At 44.5% G+C, this 13,165-nt stretch overlaps 1 protein-coding gene across 2 annotated transcripts in view; it reads right to left on the bottom strand.

Moving 5' to 3' along the window:
- ACSL3 (acyl-CoA synthetase long chain family member 3) overlaps nucleotides 1–12,524 on the bottom strand; it is a 70,570-nt gene extending 58,046 nt beyond the window's left edge. For both annotated transcript variants that reach the window (XM_027965239.2, XM_042244308.1), the window contains exon 1: nucleotides 12,304–12,524. The gene's annotated coding sequence lies outside the window, so the exon portion shown is untranslated. The remainder of the gene's footprint in view (nucleotides 1–12,303) is intronic.
- Between the last annotated feature and the right edge of the window lie 641 nt (nucleotides 12,525–13,165).

Genomic DNA, 13,165 nt, shown 5'->3' with positions numbered 1-13,165 from the left:
TATGCCAAAGCCTTTGACTGTGTGGATCACAAGAAACTGTGGACAATTCTGAAAGAGATGGGAATACCAGACCACCTGAACTGCCTCTTGAGAAATCTGTATGCAGGTCAGGAAGCAACAGTTCGAACTGGACATGGAACAACAGACTGGTTCCAAATAGGAAAAGGAGTACATCAAGGCTGTATATTGTCACCCTGCTTATTTAACTTATATGCAGAGTACATCATGAGAAACGCTGGGCTGGAAGAAGCACAGGCTGGAACCAAGATTGCCGGAAGAAATATCAATAACCTCAGCTATGCAGATGACACCACCCTTATGGCAGAAGGTGAAGAGGAACTAAAAGCCTCTTAATGAAAGTGAAAGTGCAGAGTGAAAAAGTTGGCCTAAAGCTCAACATTCAGAAAATGAACATCATGGCATCTGGTCCCATCACTTCATGGGAAATAGATGGGGAAACAGTGGAAACAGTGTCAGACTTTTATTTTTGGGGGCTCCAAAATCACTGCAGATGGTGATGGCAGCCGTGAAATTAAAAGACGCTTACTCCTTGGAAGAAAAGTTGTGACCAACCTAGATAGCATAATCAAGAGCAGAGACATTACTTTGCCAACAAAGGTCAAAATGATAATGACTATTTTATAACCCAGAAACAGCAATGCAGAAAAACAAACTGTTTTATTCTAACAAAACCAATTTAGAAAATAATATTCAAAAGGTATGACTGAACCATATTGCTGTACACCTGAAATACTGTAAATCAACTATACTTCAATAAAATATACATACTTAAAAAAAGATTTATGCAGCAGTGCTCAGTTCAGTTGCTCAGTCGTGTCCAACTCTTTGCAACCCCATAAACCACAGCACGCCAGGCCTCCCTGTCTATCACCAACTCCCGGAGTTCACCCAAACTCATGGGCATCAAGTCAGTGATGCCATCCAGCCATCTCATCCTTTGTCGTCCCCTTCTCCACCTGCCCTCAATCCCTCCCAGCATCAGGGTCTTTTCCAGTGAGTCAACTCTTCACATGAGGTGGCCAAAGTACTGGAGTTTCAGCTTCAGCATCAGTCTTTCCAATGAACACCCAGGACTAATCTCCTTTAGGATGGACTGGTTGGATCTCCTTGCAGTCCAAGGGACTCTCAAGAGTCTTCTCCAACACCACACTTCAAAAGCATCAATTCTTTGGCACTCAGCTTTCTTTATAGTCCAACTCTCACATCCATACATGACCACTGGAAAAACCATGGCCTTGACTAGACGGACCTTTGTTGACAAAGTAATGTCTCTGCTTTTGAATATGCTATCTAGGTTGGTCATAACTTTCCTTCCAAGGAGTAAGCGTCTTTTAATTTCATGGCTGCAACTACCTGCAGTGATTTTGGAGCCCCCCAAAATAAAGTCTGATACTGTTTCCCCATCTATTTCCCATGAACTGATGGGAGCAAACGCCATGATCTTAGTTTTCTGAATGTTGAGCTTTAAGCCAACTTTTTCACTCTCCTCTTTCACTTTTCATCAAGAGGCTTTTTAGTTTCTCTTCACTTGCTGCCATAAGGGTGGTATCATCTGCATATCTGAGTAATTAGTATTTAATAAGTGAAAGTGAAAGACAGTCATGTCTGACACTGAGACCCCATGGACTATACAGTCCATGGAATTCTCCAGGCCAGAATACTAGAGTGGGTAGCCTTTCCCTTCTCCAGGGGATCTTCCCAACCCAGGGATCGAACCCAGGTGGATTCTTTATCAGCTGAGTCACAAGCGGAAGCCCAGTATTTAATCAAACACATGCAAGTGCCCTAGTAAATTACAAGTAGCAAACACATAAACATGGGGGAAACACACAAGGTTAACTGATAAAGTTTCAAAGACGCTGAAAAAAGAAATAAGACAGAAACAAAAAAAGTCTTGAGCTAAGTAAAAGGAAGAGATGGAAAGAGAAGTAAAAGCAAAACAGCACTGATGGAGAAGCAGCTCACAAGAGCGCTGAGCAAGAAAGGTTTACAGACGAGGAAACAGCTCCGCAAAGGCTAACTGGTATGGGCAGCGCCACATCCACAAACAGCAGTGTTAAAAACAACTCAGGCCAGACCTGAGAAATGCAGAGTTCACAGGGTTCTCTTCACTTACTGGCTGCCCAGTCTCCCTTCCTATTCCCATCCCTTGCTACCATTCGTTTGACAATTACAGCTGACCCTTCAACAACACAAGGTTTTATAAATTACTATTTAATTTCATAGTCGGCCCTCCATACTCATGGTTCCACATCCAGGGATTCAACCAACCTTGGACTGTGTGGTGCTGTAGTACACACTGCAATGCGGGGGAGGTGGGGAACCCACAAATAAGTGGACCCACACAGTTCAAACCCATGTTGTTCAGGGGTCAAGTGTACTTGGTGAGTTGAAGGAATCAATAAATGAGTCTTAGGGAAGGTCTTAATAGTCTTTATACTCCAAGGCTCCAGTGTTTTTGTTTCTCCCAGGATGTGACTTATGCTCACAGCTTCTCTAGTCCCCCAGAACAGAGAATGCCTCAATTGATTTGTCAATCCTGCTCTTCCCCAGTTGCCCTGGACATCCCCATTAGAGTACCTCTACCTTAAACCCAACTGTTTTTTTCAAATCCAATCTATGTCTCATTTGCTCAGCTGATCTTTTCCTGGCGACCCTGGTCAATAGGACCTCTCTAACCTCTACATTGCTCACTCAACATTAACCATATCTTTTATGTATCTTCAGACAGCTTGAACACTCTTATTCTTAAGGAATTAGTATTTCCTAGTCCCCTTTATGAAGAAGGCAATGGCACCCCACTCCAGTACTCTTGCCTGGAAAATCCCATGGAAGGAGGAACCTGGTAGACTGCAGTCCATGGGGTCGCCAAGAGTCGGCACAACTGAGCGACTTCACTTTCGCTTTTCACTTTCATGCATTAGAAAAGGAAATGGCACCCCACTCCAGTATTCTTGCCTGGAGAATCCCAGAGACAGAGGAGCCTAGTGGGCTGCCATCTATGGAGTTGCACAGAGTCGGACATGACTGAAGCGACTTAGCAGCAGTAGCAGCAGCAGTCCCCTTTATGGAGAAGGCAATGACACCCCACTCCAGTACTCTTGCCTGGAAAATCCCATGGAAGGAGACTGGTAGACTGCAGTCCATGGGGTCGCTAAGAGTCGGACACGACTGAGCAACTTTACTTTCACTTTTCACTTTCATGCACTGGAGAGGGAAATGGCAACCCACTCCAGTATTCTTGTCTAGAGAATCCCAGGGATGGGGGAGCCTGGTGGGCTGCCATCTATGGGGTCACACAGAGTCAGACACGACTGAAGCGACTTAGCAGCAGCAGCAGCAGCAGTCCCCTTTAAGTAATGTATGCTTGACGGGTTTGCTCACGTGCTGGATTCACAATACCTTGTTCGGTTCAGTTCAGTCACTCAGTCGTGTCTGACTCTTTGAGACCCCGTGAATCGCAGCATGCCAGGCCTCTCTGTCCATCACCAACTCCCAGAGTTCACTCAGACTCACGTCCATCGAGTCCGTGATGCCATCCAGCCATCTCATCCTCTGTCGGCCCCTTCTCCTCCTGCCCCCAATCCCTCCCAGCATCAGAGTCTTTTCCAATGAGTCAACTCTTTGCATGAGGTGGCCAAAGTACTGGAGTTTCCGCTTTAGCATCATTCCTTCCAAAGAAATCCCAGGGTTGATCTCCTTCTGAATGGACTGGTTGGATCTCCTTGCAGTCCAAGGGACTCTCAAGAGTCTTCTCCAACACCGCAATTCAAAAGCATCAATTCTTCAGCGCTCAGCCTTCTTCACACTTCCTGCCAAAAAACTACTTCTGAAGGAGAGAAAAAAAAAAAACAAGACCTCCCCTGTCAAGTCTCCCCTTTACCTGCCCTGTTCTGACTGTATGAAATACACTGCACAGTAACACATATGCTCATATACCTTCTTCCCTTATACATATAATGTTCATACATTTCCTTTCATGAATCCTGAGCTCTTTTAGAGCAGGGACGATCCTTAGTCATTTTCAAATTCCCAGTGTCTTGCAATATATGCACTAATTTGAGTAGATTCCTTTAAAAAAAAAAAAAACTAGGACTAAAACTACTAAATGACCCAGCAATCCCACTACTGGACATATACCCAGAGAAAACCACAATTCAAAAAGACACATGTATTCCCAATGTTCACTGCAGCACTATTTACAATAGCCAAGACATGGAAGTAACCTAGATGTCTACTAACAGATAAATGAGATAAAGAAGCTGTGGTACATATATACAATGGAAAGTTACTCAGTCATAAAAAGGAACAAATTTAGTCAGTTGAACTAAGGTGGATGAACCTGGAGTCTGTTATACAGAGTGAAGTAAATTCTGAAAGAGATGGGAATACAGACCACCTGACCTGCCTCTTGAGAAACCTATATGCAGGTCAGGAAGCAACAGTTAGAACTGGACATGAAACAACAGACTGGTTCCAAATAGGAAAAGGAGTACATCAAGGCTGTATATTGTCACCCTGCTTATTTAACTTCTATGAAGAGTACATCATGAGAAACGCTAGGCTGGAAGAAGCACAAGCTGGAATCAAGATTGCTGGGAGACATATCAATCACCTCAGATATGCAGATGACACCACTCTTATGGCAGAAGGTGAAGAGGAACTAAAAGCCTCTTGATGAAAGTGAAAGAGGAGAGTGGAAAAGTTGGCTTAAAGCTCAACATTCAGAAAACAAAGATCATAGCATCTGGTCCCATCACTTCATGGGAAATAGATGGGGAAACAGTGGGAACAGTGTCAGACTTTATTTGGGGGCTCCAAAATCACTGCAGACGGTGACTGCAGTCATGAAATTAAAGGACGCTTACTCCTTGGAAGAAAAGTTATGACTAACCTAGATAGCTTATTCAAAAGCAGAGACATTACTTTGCCAACAAAGGTCCGTCTAGTCAAGGCTATGATTTGTCCAGTGGTCATGTATGGATGTGAGAGTTGGACTGTGAAGAAAGCTGAGCACCAAAGAATTGATGCTTTTGAACTGTGGTGTTGGAGAAGACTCTTGAGAGTCCCTTGGACTGAAAAGAGATCCAACCAGTCCATTCTAAAGGAAATCAGTCCTGGGTGTTCTTTGGAAGGACTGATGCTAAAGCTGAAACTCCAGTACTTTGGCCACCTCACGCAAAGAGTTGACTCACTGGAAAAGAATCCGATGCTGGGAGGGATTGGGGGCAGGAGGAAAAGGGGATGACAGAGGATGAGATGGCTGGATGGCATCACCGACTCGATGGACGTGAGTTTGCGAGAACTCCGGGAGTTGGTGATGGACAGGGAGGCCTGGCGTGCTGCGATTCATGGGGTCGCAAAGAGTCGGACACGACTGAGTGACTGAACTGAAATGATACTAATGCTTATATATGGAATCTAGAAAAACAGTACTGATGAACCTATTTGCAGGGCAGGAACAGAGATGCAGATTCGTGGACACAGCAGGGGAAGAAGATAGTGGGACAAACTGAAAGAGTAGCGCTGAAACACATATACTGCCATATGCAAAACAGACAACTAGCAGGAAGCTGCTGTATGACACAGGAACTCAACAAGGTTACAAGGTGCTCTGTGACAACCTAGAGGGGTGGGGTATGGGGGTAGGAGGGAGGCTCAAGAGGGAGGGGATACATATATACTTATGGCTGATTCAAGTTACTTATGGTAGAAACCAATACAATATTGTAAAGCAATCATCCTCCAATTAAAAATAAATTTTAAAAAAAAGAAATATATATAAATAAATCAATGCCCGCTACATATCCTCGTAATACCTTCACAAACAAGCAGATAACTATAGTTAGCCAGTTTATCCAAAACATAGGTTATTTTGGTATCTTCAGTTCCAAATAAAAATTAGCAGATCAGTTAAACCCACTGAATCATCTGACAATTCTTTATTCCTCAAAATGGGAAACATGAAACATAGTTCAGTAAAAATAGAAGCTATAGTTTTAAACAAAAAGAATTTAGGCACTTAAAATGTCAGGAAAACAGAAGCAGTCTGAAAACATTTATTATGAAACTAAAAATAGCATTCAGAAGAAATCACAAGATTCAATGTTTATAACATCTCCTTCTTTATCAAAGAAAAACTATGATCAAAAGTCAGACGAAAGTATACACTATATTAAGGTGAATAAAATCAAGAGTAAGTCACGTGTTAAATCAGCTTCACACAATACTGTGTAGTGAGGTTTTCTAGAAAGACTGTCACGAGTCAGTGAAAAGTGGATGATTTTTAGGAATTTAACAGTTCTTGGCAATTTTCTGGAAATTGCTCAAGGCTCCATTTTGCACCAACAAGTAACAGCTTCCTCATCTATACTCAACCTCCTCCACTCAGACTCTTTCCCATCAGCATGCTTTTTACTACGTTTATCTATTTTTTAAACTGAAGGATAATTGCTTTACAGAATTTTCTTGTTTTCTGCCAAATATCAACATGAATCAGCCACAGGTATTTATCGTGCTACCAATCAACACTCTCTGGAGCAGTTTCCTATTCTTGCAATCCCCATTTTCCCCATCTTCCCCTTACTTCTGCTCCCCACCCCATCCCCACCATCATTCTCCTGCCAAGGTCAGCCGTGACTTCCAAGTTGCTAAATCCAACAGATGGTGCTCCAGTTTTCTCACAAGAGCATTCCACAGTGCTGAGTGCTTCTCCACAGCAGCAGGGACACCTGCTTCAAGCTGTCCCTCTCACATGGACTGGCCACTGTGTCCATCTCCTCGGCAAACTCAGCCTCCTCCAGTTTTCTTTCTAGTCTCTCCATAGGCAATCTCACCCATCATCTCTCCACTGATGGCACCAAAATGGTAAACTAGTCATCCATCATGCAACTTCCCCTTCTCCAATCCATTTACTACTATTAATTACCACGTCTGGCAATTTTGCCTCTAAATCTCCCTTTTCTCAGTATTTCTGCTAATGATATAAGGCTCTAACAATCAAATAAGCTAACATGAAAGCACTTTCATGTTAGCTTAAAAAAAGGAAAAAAAAATTAAATCTGAGTATTAGTATTCATTAAGTTGAAATCTCCTTGAAAGCAAGGATTTTACAAGTTCATCTTTTTATTTATTCCACATTATACATCTAGCACAGTACTTTGCAAATGGCATTCAGTAAAGGTACTACAATGAATTATTTGTACTGGTTTAATACACATTCAACTGAAATAGTCACACATTTAATGGCTTGTATTTCCCAAACTATGTCATCATTTGACTTCTAAGAGATTAGAATTTAAAGTCACTCTGTAAAGTATAAACTACATCAGGTACTTTTGATAAATATAATGCTACTTACCTAAAGTTAGAAAAAACTGTCATCTCTTTTTGGCCTAGCTTTCCTGAAAACATCCAAATCCCAGCCTGATGTCCAAAACTCATATAAAATTTCTTGCTTCCCAACTGCTCATTTGAACGGGGAAAGTTTAAATATTACAGGAATATTTAAGCTGTAAGTACTCAAAAGGCAGGCAGAATGACTTCTTGAAAAAAAAGCCCCTCTCTCATTTTCACATCTTGCAATGTGAGCTGGAGTGACATTCTGAGGAGGAACAGACACTGAGATTAAAAAACTACTGTTGCTCAAAAAAGTTCCCAAACTCTTGGCTATATGTACATTTAACTACAGCATCAGAATGCAAGATTGTCATCTGGTAGTATCTCACCAAATCAATTCAGAAATCTTCCCAGAATAAAAGACAGGCTCTACAGTAAGTGGTGCTGGGAACACTGGACAGCTACAGGTAAAATAACAAGTTGGAACATTCCTCCAAACATTTACAAAAATAAACTCCAAATTGTTTAAAGATCTAACATAAGGCAGGTCTTCCCAGGCGGCGCTAGTGGTAAAGAATCCATCTGCCAACAAAGGTGAGGTAAGCAATGTGGGTTCAATCCCTGGGCTGGGAAGATCCCCTGGAGGAGGAAATGGCAACCCACTCCAGTATTCTTGCCTGGAAAATCCCATGGACAGAGGAGCCTGGCGAGCTACAGTCCATGGGGTCGCAAAGAAATGGACATGACTGAGCAACACAATCTAAGACATGACACCATAAAACTCCTAGAAAAGAACACAGGTAAAACATTCTTTGTATAAATCATAGCAGTATTTTCTTAGATCAGTCTCCCAAGGCAAAGGAAATAAAAATACAGTTCAGTCGCTCAGCGATCCCATGGACTGCAGCACTCCAGGCTTCCCTGTCCTTTACTATCTCCCAGAGTTTGCTCAAACTCATATCAGTTGAGTCAGTGATGCCATCCAGGCATCTCATTCTCTGTCATCCCCTTCTCCTCCCTCCTTCAATCTTTCCCAGCATGAGGGTCTTTTATAATGAGTCAGTTCTTCTCACCAGGTGGCCAAAGTATTAGAGCTTCAGCCTCAGCATCAGTCCTTCCAATGAATAATCATGGTTGATTTCCTTTAGAATTGACTGGTTTAATCTCCCTGCCAATCCAAGGGACTCTCAAGAGCCTTCTCCAACACCACAGTTCAAAAGCATCAATTCTTTGGTGCTCAGCTTTTTTTTTAAATATTTTATTATTTTTAATATTAATTTATTTTAATTGGAGGCTAATTACTTTACAGTATTGTATTGGTTTTGCCATATATCAACATGAATCCACCATGGGTGTACATGTGTTCCCCATCCTGAAACCCCCCCTCCCACCTCCCTCCCCTCAGCTTTCTTTATAGTCCAACTCTCACATCCATACATGACTACTGGAAAAACCACAGCTCTGACTAGACAGACCCTTTGACAGCAAAGTAATGTCTCTGCTTTTTAATATGCTGTCTAGGTTTGTCACAGCTTTTCTTTCAAGGGGCAGGCATCTTTTAATTGACAAATGAGACTTAAAAGCTTTTGCACAGCAAAAGGAACAGTAAGCAAAATGAAACGACAACCTATGAGAGAAGTATTTACAAATGATGCAACTGACAAAGGGTTAACATTCAAAATATATGAACAGCTCACATAACTCTATCAAAAAGAAATTAAAAATGGGCAAAAGACCTAAATGGACATTTCTCAAAAAAAAAAAGACATACAGATGGCCAACACACACATGAAAAGATGTTCGACATCATTACCAGAGAAATGAAAAGTCAAAACCACAATGAGGTTGTGATGAGGGTCACACCTGTCAGCGTGGCTACCATCAAAAAGTCTACAAATAAATACTAAAGGAGAAAAGAGAACCCTACTACACTGTTGGTGGAAATGTAATTTGGTACAGTCACTAGAGAAACAGTAAGGAGGTACTTTAAAAGACTAAAATAGAACTACCATGAGACCCAGCAATTCCACTCCAGAGAAGATGAAAACTGTAATTCAAAATGAACATTTGAGTACATGTATATCAGCGGCACTATTTACAATAACCAAGACATGGAAGCAACCCAAGTGCCCGTCAACCGATGACTGGCATAGAAAGAAACTTTCTACATACTGATACTGGACAATCCTAATTTAAACAAAATTGGAACCAATAAAAGGGTTGATATACAGTAGTTTATTTTACATACCCATATATTTACTTTCTTAGTGTTCTATACCACTTACTATAACAAATCATTAAAAGTAAATCATAAAAAGGAAATTCTTAAATTAGTATTTAATACTAGAGACTAAAATAACATGAACGCAAAATGCCAGCTGGTATCATGGACTCAATCCTGGAATAGAAAAAAGGGCATTCATGGGAAAATTGGTGATATCTGAACATAGTTTATAATTTAGAGTATAGTATCAATATTAATCTTTTGTTTTGACACATGAACCAAGGTTATGTGACATGCTAATATTAGAGCAGGGGAGCTGGGTTATGGTATAGGGATTATGGTATATAGGAATATTCCCATATCTGCAACTTTTCTATAAATCTAAAATCACGCCCAAATTTAAAAGTTTTCTTTAATAGTACCCAGTCTAATCATCCAAGCACTTGTCACCCACCATTTAAAAAAAAAAAACCCTCCCTAGACTAGATTTCCATCTAAATCACAATAGTCTATATAATACTCATTCACAAATTCCTTCATTATACACATCATAATTTGTAATTATCTATTATTTGTATGATGACCTGTTTCATATTCTTTCCTCTATAAAGGCAAAAATGGCATCAATTATGTTCTCTGCTATATTCCCAGCACCTTACATGTTGCCTAACACAGAACAGGAATTAAAAGCTCTAAGTGAGCAATTAACTAAATAAGGAATTGTTAAACAGGACAGCAGAAGAGCACACAAGCAATGAGAAATGTGCTGGGACTTTGGGGGGCTCTGACTTCCCAAACCAGGCAGGGATTGATTTTCCCGATCCATCCTTCCTTCAAGAAGGACAACTTTAAATCATCCAGTGCACATAGCTCACAAACCCAGTACCTGAGACCCAAGGACACTAGATGACTTGTCACCCCAGCCCCGTACATCCAGTGTATATCTACGTACATCCAGCCCTACACCCAACACTGCCATCTTACTACAGAACCAACTCTTTTTACAGAAAAAGAATGAACTAGGAAAAGACTAAAAGGAAAATGCCAGTGACTGAAGAAGCCTTACTCATTCCTAAGTGTTAAGAACTGCACAAGAACACTCCAGAACACAAAACAACGGTCTATACAGTACACTCCCGTGTCGCCACACTTCTTCCCAGTAATAACCTTCTAACACACAATTTTAGGAGCAACTCAGCACCACCCCTCAACTCCTGAAACAAACCTGGGGAACCAGAAAAGGTTATCATCAAATGACTGCTCTCCTGGCCACTCAAACAAAACTCCACCGTGACAACTATTCAGCCAGCCACCAAAGAGAGGCAGCATAATATAACGCTTGGATAAGAGAGCTCTAGATTTTCAAACAGGCGGGTCTGATTACAGCTTCCCCTCTTACTCGCAGTCATCTGGGGGCAAGTTAATGTGTCCAAACAGCAGTTCTCTCCAGCTATAAAATGGGAATAACTACCACCTTAGAGAGTTGTTAACAGTTTTAGAGATACTATGCAGAAACTCTTCATAGGAAATCTGGAATGTTATAAAGGCTCAGTAAGTGTCAGCTGTTTGTCATCTTATTCCGCTAGTCAATTTCACAAGGCCTATTTCCTCTCAGCTGACAACATTCCAGGTTTCCTACGAAGAGTTTCTGCATAGTATGTTAACAACTCTCTAAGGAAGTGGTTATTCCCATTTTACAGGTGGAGAGAACTGCTGTTTGGACACGTTAACTTGCCCCCAAATCACGGCAAATGAGAAGCTGTGATTTTCTCTGCAATTCCTAGCTGACTCAGTGGTAAAGAATCCCGCTCGCCAATCAGGAGACAGGAGAGACGAGAGTTCGATCCCTCCGTCGCGAAGATACCCTGGAGGAAATGGCACCCCCCTCCAATGTTCTTGCCTGGAGAATCCCGTGGACAGAGGAGCCTGGTGGGCTACAGTCCATGGGGTCGCAGAGAGTCGGATACGACTTAGCGACTAAACAACAAAATACACAATAGCTTAGAGCACATTTTCCAAAGCCAGCCTGGACAAACCAGCTCAATGTTTCTGGGCCTCGGGCTCCCCATCTGTGAAACGGGCTGGATCATTCCTACCCCGCTCGAGTTGCTCGGAATTACCCATTCCATTACCAGTGCATAATTAAAATACACCTAGGGAAAGTAAACCAACTCCCAACCCCAAACGAATAGGATTCATCCCAGGCCCATCGCCTCCGATCGCGGCCAGAACAAATACCAAGGTCGACCCACCTCATACTCCTCAATCTCTCCTCACCGCCCGCAGCAACACACCCCCCGCCCGCCCCTCCAGCATGGGTTTCGGAAACCGCAGGGGTGTTTCCTCCCGAGGACCGCGTCAGAGCCCGGCTAGTGAAAGTGGCCAACCCCCAGCCCACCCCGCCCCCAAAGCGCCGGGAGGGAGCCCCGCGCATCCTTCCTCCCCCGGACAGCTCGGCCTGCGGTCCCCCCCCACCCCGGATTCGCGTGGGCTCTGAGGCCCCGAGCCCCACCTCAGCCGCTTCCCGGATCCCACGGCGGCACCCCTCACCCTCGCCGCGGAGTGGCCCGGTACGCCCGCACCGCCGGGCTAGGCGGCCACGTCGGGGATCCGGGGCCTCCAGGCCGGCCGCATCCTTCCCCCGGGCCAGGGTCGCCCTTGGGGCGCAGCCCTTCCGCACGCGGAGGCCCCACCATGACCACCACGGGAGCCGCACTCACCGCGACGCCGGGGCCCCGGTTCCTCGGGCCCACGCAGGCCTGGGTTGCGCCCCCAAAGCACTAGCGCCCTAGGCCGCCTCCTGGAGACCCTGACGCTGCCGCCGCGGTCGCACTGCGAGGAGACGGCCGTCTGCTACTCGGTCCGCCGCCACCGCCTCGTCCCAGCCCCGGCCGCGGCGACAGGCGCGGACTCGCACACCGGCGCCGGCAGACCAGCGTCTGTTGAGCCGAACCGCCCGGGACGCGCACCCCCGGCCGGCGCTCGTTGCATATGCAGAGAGGCCGCCGCCCATTGGCCCGCGGGCGGTGGCGCGTGCGGGGCTGGGCCTATCGAATTCCGGCCGGGAGCACGGCGGGCGGCCGGGGGCGGGGCGGGGTTACTACGGGTCATTCGCCCGAGCCGCGGCGGACGGGACCTAGCCGCAGCCTGCGCGGGGCGGGGGCCGGTCGGCGGGGAAGGACTGGACCGCGGCGGCGGGGGAGGGGAGCTGGACTGTGCGGCCGGGACGTAGGTGGAGGAGGAGCGGTCCGGCTCGGTCTGCGGGAGGGCCCTTCCCCTAGGGTTGGAAAGACCACCGCCTCGCCCCTCCCAAAAACTACAAGCGCAGATGTTGCTGTAATCTATAAATCTTAATATAGATCTGGAAAAAAGTGCGCCATTATCTTCCCTCTTAACTGGATTATGTGTTTCGTTCTTGCACAGATTTGTCAGATTTTGCAAAATAAAATGATTGGGGGAAATGTCTGAAGCGAGAGGGGCTCAGGAATTCAAAGCAGGTTTTTTATTCTTACTTTGGCTTCACCGAACCCAGCAAATAGCCCATCTCCCCTCGGTGCACTCACTCTATACGCATTGTAGGCA

The sequence above is a fragment of the Ovis aries genome, chromosome 2 (assembly GCF_016772045.2).
Source record: "Ovis aries strain OAR_USU_Benz2616 breed Rambouillet chromosome 2, ARS-UI_Ramb_v3.0, whole genome shotgun sequence".
NCBI lineage: Eukaryota > Metazoa > Chordata > Mammalia > Artiodactyla > Bovidae > Ovis > Ovis aries.
This window is presented reverse-complemented; position numbering and strand designations above follow the sequence as displayed.